General features: G+C 37.5%; 1 long non-coding RNA gene across 1 annotated transcript; it reads left to right on the top strand.

Moving 5' to 3' along the window:
• Positions 1-397: 397 nt before the first annotated feature.
• On the top strand, positions 398-2,269 carry LOC118492425. The gene is made up of 5 exons (XR_004893655.1): positions 398-689; positions 759-878; positions 1,006-1,138; positions 1,718-1,849; positions 1,945-2,269. It is a non-coding gene; the product is annotated as an uncharacterized LOC118492425 (long non-coding RNA).
• Positions 2,270-10,803: the final 8,534 nt, after the last annotated feature.

Here is a 10,803-nt window from a genome sequence, read left to right on the forward strand (position 1 = left end):
ATAGGTTTTTTAGATCTAGGTTATTAAGAGGTTGATTTTAAAGATTTGCTTGATTTTGTTGAGTGTGATAGTTTGATGGGTTTTTTTTTGATTTATAATGTGTAGGTAGAGGTGCACAAAATAACCGCTTAGGTGGTGTGTAGGTAGCAAGATAGGTGGTTTGGGTAATGGTTCAAAATTGGTTCAGGTTGAAAGGGGTCGTCTTTTATTACAGGATTGAAATGTTTATTTTGTTTTCATTGTTAAATTATAAATATGATGAATGCGTTAGTTATGATTAAAATCTAAACCTTGAGTAGAAAAATTTTGGATGCTATATAGTATGAAGTGTCACATAATCACCCTTTATGTACATTATGCTAGAGTTTTGAACTATCAATTTTTACTCCACATCATCACAAGAAGCTAAAAGTTCTGGACTTGGGAGACTTATTATTGGATGGTGGTGAAGAGAGTGTAGATGGAGATCCAAACATGTCAATGAACTTGCTTTATGTTGTTGGCACGGTCAATGTTGCATATCTTGATGAACTTCGGAAGGCGAGGCTTAATCTCGACATTAGTGACTCAAAAGGAATAACCCCTTTTGTAATCTAATTATCTATTTATACTATCATCTTTCTAATAGCGATCTATTGGGATGGAGGAAACGTCTGCCACATCTCACCCTTCCCAGCCCTACTTTATGAGTAAGACATACTTAGAATGTTGTTTGTTTTTATTTTGCTATCTGATCGCATGATGCTGTTTTTTTGAAGGCAACTAAAACTGAAAAGCTCAATAGGACAGTTGATCTCATGCCTGGGCTGTTGAGCATGAAGAATCCAATAAAATGAACGCCAGAAACATTAGCATGGTTATCGCCCAACATGACTCAGGTAAATCTTTTTAAATATTCATATTAATGTCCACAATCCTTATCACATACTAAAACCAAGGTAAGATTTTCGTGGAGTTGATGCAGAGAGACAAATGTTAATAAGTCAACTCCCTATAATTCTTCAGGTAGAAAGAAGACTCGAGTGGTGTCTTTGGTGGCGGAATCATTAGCGGCTAGCCCACAACCATCGTAATGGGTAGCCAACCAACCTAAAAATATAAAATTGAACAACAAATCGGTATCAGGATCTGCCTTCAGGTGACCTTTAATTTGATTTTAATTTCTCTAATCGTTTTTTCTTGATTTGATTCCATTTAGTAATTGAAAATCAGTGATTCGTTTGAAAAAAAAAAAGATTTTAGGTTAAATTTACATGTAATATATTTTAGTCTGTTATACATGAGGTTTTGCTTTGTGTGTGAAAGGCACAAAGCCATTGCAATGGTTGTGGCCTATGTCATTAAAGCGGTTTATGAGGATCAAATCTTTTTAGTAGAATATGAATCATCAGTTTATGATGGGTTAATGTTTAAATGATCTTAAGCTGCTCTTGATATTAGCTTATCGAGTCAATTTTTTTAGTATGAATTTGTACTTTTCTTCTAGCACATTGTAGCTTGCACTTGGCCTCATCATTAACTCACACACTGTTGTGTTGAACCCATTAGTACATTTGTCAGATTGGATCTTGCTTCAGCAAACACGTTTTTGATCCCCAAGGTTATGAAATGGGCACATGGCTGACTATTATGATGATACAAGTAACGCACTGTAAATGTTGTTGACCCCACCCCTACCTATGTGTTCTACGCATCATTGTTTATTTATTTTTAATAGAGGCTGATCTCAAGAGGGAGTCAGAGAGAAAAAAAGAGCAAAAGAAAAAGAAAAACTAGAAAACCGAGTTTCTGTCTGGTGGAACACAGGCTGCAGTAGCTATTCCGACATTAAAAGTCCTTCCAATTCAAGGTAAGCGCACACCTGTCCACTTGGGAACGAATTCTTAATTATTGATGTTTGGTGCTATTTCTGCAGTTGTTGTTGGGTTAATCTTGATGTTTCAGGTCGTTTCGGGTCGAATACGGGACAAGTCGGTCATGGATCAGGATATTAGCGGGACACGTATGATGGGTCAACATGTACGGGCCTGGTTATGGAGCCAAATAGCTTGAATGGGTCGGATAAGTGTTAAGTTATAACAGATCAGGAGTATCATGGTTGCCTTCTATTTTGAGTATCATTATGCCTAATCTTAAAAAATGTTTTGGAGTAAATTAAACTGATGGTCAGTGGAATGGTCAAAGTTCATAGATGGTCAAGTGGAAAAGTCATATCATTTCTTTGTTTATTCATCATTGACTGTTTAATCATATCTTATTTTTAATTAATTTAATCATATCTTATGTTTAATTATGATATGGGTACCAATGATACTGGACAATCAGCTACCGGTAAATGGTAATATTACTATACTATTGTTTTGTTTTTGGTTTGTTTATGCATATGTAATTGGTGGCTGACTCGGTTTATGCCATGCAGGCTGACACGGTTATTGGTAATATTATGTTTGTGTTGCAAAAAAAAAAAAAAAAAAAAAAAAAAAAACACTCTTAACTTTGAGCGAAAGGCTAATGAAATATATGTTAAGCACACATTGAGCCTAACAGAAGCAAAGCACTCAGTGTGTTCCAGTTTATCTTAACCCATTTGGAAAACATATATGTTCTCATCAAGTCTCAACGTAGAGAAGGTAACTTCTTATGTAAACTTATAAATTATTTTTCAAAAAAATTATTATAAAAATTGGTGATTTGATTTATATTTTATAAATTTGTCCTTCAATTTAAGGCAATACATGATTAAGGAATGCCAATGTACTATATATATGTGTGTGTACTGGTCATATGACCCAGTATGGGTCAGATCACCAGCTCTTGGGATTTCGGGCACTTGATTTCAGTTTAAAAACTTTAAAATGATGTACTAACTTGCCAATTTATTAATCTTCATTTAAGGTTTGTTTAGATTTTAAATAGCACGTCATTAAAATTAAATTCATTGTGGTTTTTATATCCCCATTATGTTAGTTGATAACTCTAAAATCTTATTCTAAATGCCATTATTACATGATGTAAATGTAAACAAAAGTACTTTATTTGCAATGTTTGATCATGATCCATATAATATTCTTATATAGATTTTGTTTTTTGGTTAGAAGGTTGTTGAAGTAACTTCAACAGAATGTAACTTACAGGTTACGTATTTTAATAAATACTTTATAGTGGCGTAGTTTACAATTTGATTAATATTCTTCTGTTTGATTGATTATATGCGATTCGACTGACGTATTATATTAGTTTTGTAGAATTAGGGCTCAATTTGTAAGTTAGAGTTATTTTACTGCAAAATCAATAATAGCTAGGTTTTTTGCAATGATATTTAATTTTGTAGCCTTATGGGTTTGATGAAAAATTGCAATCTTCATTTGTTTATTCTGATGATATGATAAAAAAATATACGTTTAGGAGTGTTTGAGTATCATGAATGATTAATGACTCTTTGTTATTGCATTCTTGCTTTTTTAATATATGTTTTTGAACTCTTTTCATTGAATTTACGGTTCAAATGGGTTCATACTTGAAAGTTGTCTGAAGTCTATTTTTAAAGCATATAATCTTCTAAATCGGTTTTATTTATAGATTTATATGGTTAGTGTAATAACATTGTTTTGAGTTTGGTTAAAAAATTATATCGGGCCATTAACTTAACCCATTTTGGCCCATACTAAATGATGGTCAATTTCAACATGGTCTGGCTTTGGCCCGTTACCGGCCGCACACATCTTGCCCCGCGTTAAAGTTTAGTCTCCTTGGTTTCTGAACATGGTTTAAAAAACCCAACAAAGACACCTTGCAAAGAAAAGATATTATCGTCTCTTTAGAAATGACGAAAAGATTCTTAAGCCATGTATGCTTAATATCATTTCTTTAAAAGACAATTGATACACTTTGTAGTTTTCAGAATTATCATTTTTTGCCCATTTTTTCAGCTTGAGCTTGAGTAGTCAAACTAACTGGGCGCTACACTGTAAAGCTTTACTAAAACTAATATGCAAGTGAATTGTATTGGTTTTGACCTGACCCGTTTCAACATGTAGAATTTTAAAAGGTTGGTTCTAAATAAGTGTATAAAGAAGTCTTTTAACGACTTGTGGTGTATATAGCAGTATTTAACGTAGGACGTTAACACTACATATAAAACAACCAATGTGTTTTCAAGGAGATTTTCAACGAATTGTGATCGTTGCATATTCATGTATTTCAATTTGTCGCGGTAATCTTAGAAATTCGTTTGTGTTTTAACGTGTATTCAATTATAACATTTATGTAAACGATGATGATGATAAGATATTATCTTTAATCAACCCGTGTAACACACGGGGTCTTAAGCTAGTTTCTTATGAATAGAATACGTTTTAGATTGTGAATCTAACCTTTAATTACACATTGCGTGTTTAGGCTAGCTTGTTTAATTAAATAGACCATGTTAAGGTTGTACACGTTACGTGTTTAGGGTAGCTTGTTTAATTAAATAGATCGTGTTTGGGCTCTACTAAAACTAAACATGTCAACCTATCTATTAGAGGGAGCTCCGAATACTCATACTCTTACCGTCTTACACCAGGAGGGTTGCAAGAACTGTGTAATCTACTACGAGAATTGTTGCACAAGAGTTGTTGGACCTAATTCTCACTTTGGGAAGCCCCAGTTTGATCCGTGAAGATAAGCCTTTTTGTGTGTACGTACCAATTATCGAGCACCCATCGAGACGACAGTTGAGAACCGTTTGCCGCGGCCATGTATCGAAAACCGATCAACTAGTTACAAGAGACGCGCTTTCATTCGAGGAATAATTCTGAGCGAACCTTCATCAGACGGCAGTCCAAGCGGAGGATGTTCCTAAAGAAGCTTACCAGACGCAATTCGGCCATACAACTTTGTACCCCATGACCATTAGAGCGATCATCACACCAGCAGCCTCATGGATCATGTGAACCGACCATGCTATTGGGTGACATTTTGAACCCTTTTCGGGGGGAAAGCAACAACATGGACAACTTTCTATCCTATTTAGGAGGTCCTGACGGAGGAGCCACATCACGCGAAGTCTTGATAATTGTAGCTTCTGAATTCGAGAGGTACCTTTTGGGTAATGTAATCAACAAAGTGGGAATGCACGTGAATCTCGCTAAGACCCGTTTTCTTTGGAAATTGATCGACACTAAAAGTCCTTCGAGGATACAACGATTTCTTGGTTCCGTTTGATTTATCACAGGAATTTCGAAGGCCGCATAGCTTAGATCCCTTTAGCACAGCGGGGTGCCGTGCTCGCGAAAGACAGAACATGAGGGCGTCTCTTCAGCTTTCGAATCCTAATTCAGTAAGGTACTGAGCCTCATTTTTACCCAAGGGCATGGGTAATACAGTGGTATATCATCAGAGTCCCAGTTACACGTCGACGCAACACGAGAGAGTAACGACTTAAGAAGAACTGCATGACACACAACTGGTGGTGGAAACCGTGGTCTTTGGAGTTACACGGAGGAATTACTTGGACGGTACCAAATGCGTTACTTAGACCGATCACAAGGGCCTTCCGTGTACTCTGGTTTCGAAGGAGCTAAATCAGTAAATGGTATCGTTGGATGGAACTTCTGGATGGATTACGACTGTGGAACCTGAACGTGTATAGACTTTGCAGCTCGCCATCGACTCTAACCCACCTGACACAACTCGTTTGCACAAACTAGGGAACTAACGGGAGAGAATTTTCAAGTTGAGTCCATGCGGGGCATGGAAGAGCAATCTTGGTGAAACGAACGATATTCATTAACTCATAGAACAACTATAAATCTCACTTCACAGCAACGGTAGGGAAGTTGTGGTTAGCAAACACACCGACTTCGAAAATTCTAAGGAAAGACGTTTGGACATGTAAATATTGTACTGATGTTGGGCATGAAAACCCGTCTAACAATGTATGGGTATGACTTTTGACTTTGGGAAAAGTCAAGGCGAAGTATAAGGAACTGGCGACACCTATGTGGAAGATGGGAGCAGGCTGCTATGAATGCTGCCACTAGTCTATTTACAACTCGAAATGGAAACACAAACAGAAACAATCGTTGATCGCTGAATGTGACCAGCACACCTCCTTGCAGTCAAGGGAACTGATGAGTCTTCTCAGCTTGTGAAAAATTTCTCTGGAAGAGACGGATTATAGGCATGAGGTGCCAACTCCTATTACCTATTGGACTATACCTAATTTAAGGCGGGCATGGCGCACACCTTTGACTCACGTCTTGACATGAACCTCGCTTATTACTGTAGGACAATCGAGCAAAGTGACGAACCCTCTGAGCACACGAAGGCATGTTGTAAGTATGTGCATAACTGACTTTAGTAAACGTTTGGGAAGGACACTTATCTTGGGGAGAAGCTCTAATGCAGCTGCACCATGATAGTATGCATACAGCCCATGCTGAGGCATAACCTGGACAGTAACTCTAATCTCCTTGTTGGACTAATGTAGTTGACAACGTAATCGCAGGTCCAGGACCTGAGCTCAAAACTCTCGAACATTGCTTAGATCGGAAATTGTTTGATGGCAGCGCATGAGCGCTAGGAAAGCTGATTAGCTTAGGAAACACTGGGAGTTTGTTGTAGGCAAACGTGTCATAATCGAAAGCATCACCCTGGGGGGGGGGTGCGGTATGCTATAGAAAACATGGCAAGCTTACTTTACGACGCGTGAGACATTCGGATTACTGGAACAAACGGTGACTTGGCTCACAAACTCAAGCTAATTGATGAAACGGGATAACTATCGTAATGGTATGTATGCCCTAGGTTTAAGGCAGTGGTTGCCCGATGAAACCCTGGTGATATCCTTACCGGAATTTGAGGTCATCGGATCAGTTGTATATATCAGGGAATCTATCGAAAGCATGGGCTAAGAAGTCAAGGTTCGCTAGCATGACAATCGTGAGGGCTTGGTAAACTTCAGTACGTGGACTGAAGTTCACATAGGAATGGAAGGATATGTTAAAACTTCAATGTTCTCAATTGTTCAAGGGATTGAACCAACTCTTGATATCACTGGTAAATTTCGGGACGAAATCTCTTTCAAGTTGGGGAGGATGTGACACCCCAGGAAAACCAGCAAACGATATAACTTACCTAGCTTTAACTTATCTAACTTTCTCAGTGAGTGCGTACCAAATTTCGGGACGAAATTTCTTTTAGTTGGGGATACTGTGACAACTCGTAATTTGAACCTACTTTCTGTAACGTTACGTGCTTACGTGAACTATGTTAATTGAATGTTGTGTTTTATTATATGTGAATGTGTGTTATACATGTTTGGTTGAAACCCGGATCGCACAACAACACACGCACACCTGATCGCACAAGCCGGTGGGCTTTGACTCATACAATCCTCGGCCCATTCCTCCTTGAACTCGGAACACATAGGCAGCCCATGATGGGTTCGGCCTACTTCTCCTACGCATAACCTCATGATTGAGGGTCACACTTCACACTTGTTGCAAAACATAAGACACACACAAAAACCCTAATACCTCTCTCTCTCTCTCGAAGTCTTTCCCCTTGAAGCCGGCAGAAGCCCTTTGTTCATTCGAGACCTTACTTGTTCCAATCCTCTAATCTGGTTAGTATATGCTTACCGATTGCATGCTTGGTGATGTCGATGTTATAATCGGCTAATTTATATTAGATGATGTTGTGATTGTTTTGATTGTATGATTTCATGATGTGCGATATATGTATGTTTTACATGATAACCTTGGAAGGATATCGAATGTATGGTGATATAATTTTAATGATAACATAATCGGCTCATAGGTGTAGTTGTTAATGTTCATGGTGTATGAAAACCGAATGCTTGATAAATCGGCCGTATGTTGTATGTGTGTGTGATGATATGAGGAGATGATACATGATTTCTAGATTAATTCTACTGCCAGAAGTATGTTACACAAGAACTTGGGTTGTTGTTAATTGGGAATCATTGAATTGATTATGTGAATCGAATGTTAATATGATAGTTGTTCATGATTATGATCCGATTAGGGTTTATGCGATTTGGTTGTAACAACCTTGGCTTGATCGAGAATTTTCATGAATGGAAACTGTTATTGTGGGTCAAACGAATTGATTTGGAAATTGGTAAATGATTGCATGAAATTAGGGAGTCTTAACTAATCACCAAATTTGTCGGTCGCACAAGACTCCTGGTCGCACAAGATCAGATCTTGTGTGTTTGTTTACCTGCTGGGCCGGACATATAAATTGGGCTGAACTAGTTCCAATCGCACAAACCACCCCAAGCGCACAAGTTAATAATCGCACAACAGAACTAGAATCGCACAAGGGAGTGCAATCGCACAAACCAGTTCCAATTGCACAAGTGCAGTCCAGTCGCACAAGGCCCACTTTGTTGGATCACACATTTGGGCAAAATCTGTCAGGGCCGTGTATTGGGCCGTACATACCTATTACACAAAGGACACTAATCACACAAGACTATATGAATTGCATGAATCGCACAAGGTACTCATGTGTTATTTATTTGGGCCGAGAATGTTGTTGGGCTGGTCATATGATTTGGGCCGGGCACATGACTGATCGCACAACCCATTGTGGATCGCACAAGTTGTGCTGATCGCACAATCGGTTGGGCCGCTTGTTATCGGGCTTTATCTTTGGGTGTGTATAAGCGTTAGTATGATATGAACTTGACTGTTAATATGTGATACGTGTTTACCATGATCTCTACGTGTATGTAACGTGTTAACTCTGTGCAATCGTACGTGCTTTACTTGAACCCAACCTGACTTGTATGATAAACATGCTAGGACGTGGTTGATCACATTGTAGCTTAACTGAACCTTTTCGTGTATCATACCGAGCAACCCCAGGTGAGTTCAATGCATTTTCTCAAGCATGCGTCCCAGTGGTTTGGGGACAACTAGTAAACATTTGGAAGGGAAATATTGGGTAAACAACTTAATCGGTTTTGGTTATTGCCTGGAGGGCAATGGGGTAATTAGTTGATAGCGCTATTAGGTGGGAAACCTCACACCGGGCCGTAAGGACGGGCGTGAACTAATTATCTGGGTATGGCTATGGTTGTTAGAGGCACACTCCTCGGATACATATGGGCACACTCCTTAGGGTATCTAACGAAGGCAACATAGCAATCAGTCGTTAAGGGGTACCCACTCCCCGGATACACATGGGCACACTCCCTAGGGTATCTAACATGAGAAACATCGTAACGCAACATTGAATCGCATTAACATACATCTGGTAACTCAACACGTTAACAAAACCTTGAACTCACCAGCGTAGTCTGACACACTTGTTTGCATGCTTGTAGGTCATTAACGTTTGGAACATGGATTTGCTATCTGGGAGTGCTGGAGTGGTCATGGATCGAGACTCTTGGATTCACTTATAAACAATGCATTGATTTTGATTATTATTATGAAACGATTGCTAAACGATTACATGCTTCCGCTACACAACTTTTGAGAATTGATAACATGTTGACATCTTATTTTAGTAATTAATGTCATGACTTATTTAAATATTTATTATTGGTTTAATGTGATTGGTGGCTCGAACTCTGATGCATAACACGCCCCGCGGGGTTTCCGCAGGTGGAATTTTGGGGGTGTTACATACATCGTCTTGAGGAATAGCGTGTTCTTTTCCACGTGTAATCAAGTGTAATATATAGACCCTATTATTAGTTTTATGTTAAAAAACAACTAGGGTGGTAGTTATCCGTGTGTTGTGCAAAGACGTCGTTGAAATTCAAAACATATCGCACATTATGAGAAAATAATATCTAAATGTGTTATGATATTTTTGTCGTAACTCGGCTTTAAAGCTAAAAAATAAGTAAAAATAAAACAATGTAATAAATAACAAAGGTAAAAACGGAAAAGAAAACGATAGGAATTCGATCGGTTTAGAAGTTGTATAATAACTTTATTCATGTTTAGGGGTATAAAAATAATTTGTTTAAATTAAAAGAAAAAAAATATAATAATTAAATTAAATAGGGTGCAAATAAAAGTTTACAGTAAATGACAAAAAAAACTAAAAGACGAAATAATAATTATTATAATAATAATATAATAATAAAAAAATACTGTAGAAACCACGTTTTTTACTTTTATATTATATATAACTAGATTTTGCCTCGCCCGCGTTGCGGGGCACTAAGACGAATGTTTCTCTCTCATAACATGTACGTCTGTGTTTCGGTTACTTGTATATACTACTCATAATGTGATCTCAAAAAAATTACATTGAGTCAACCAAGTAAATTTAAACACTATCATACTTTTGCTTAAGAAAAACAAAAACGATATAAAAGCAATAATTTTAAGCAGGGGGCAAAATTGTAAATTTTCAGAATAAATGAGCGTGTTCCAGGTAGCCCCCTGGCACGAATAAAATTGCACTGAGTCAAACAATCAAAACAAAGCACTTCTATAGTTTTGTCAAAAAAAAAAAAAAAAAAAAAAAACCTAAAACGATGGCATGGCTGTAATTTTACACTGGGACAAAATCGTAATTTAATTGGGAAAGCAAATGAAAATGATGGCAAAAAATGTAAATTTAAATTGAGGGCAAAATCATAATTTGGCTGGGTGGGGAAAAACATAACTAATGGCAAAACTGTAAATTTAAACAGGTAAAAATCGTAATTTTGAACCGAGGGCAAAATGGTAATTTTTAGATGGGAGCAAAAGCATAATTTTATTTTGAACTGAGGGGTAAAAACATAATTTTGAAATGATGGCAAAATAGTAATTTTTAAGCGGAGAT

The sequence above is a fragment of the Helianthus annuus genome, chromosome 5 (genome assembly GCF_002127325.2).
Source record: "Helianthus annuus cultivar XRQ/B chromosome 5, HanXRQr2.0-SUNRISE, whole genome shotgun sequence".
In the NCBI taxonomy this organism is placed as follows: domain Eukaryota; kingdom Viridiplantae; phylum Streptophyta; class Magnoliopsida; order Asterales; family Asteraceae; genus Helianthus; species Helianthus annuus.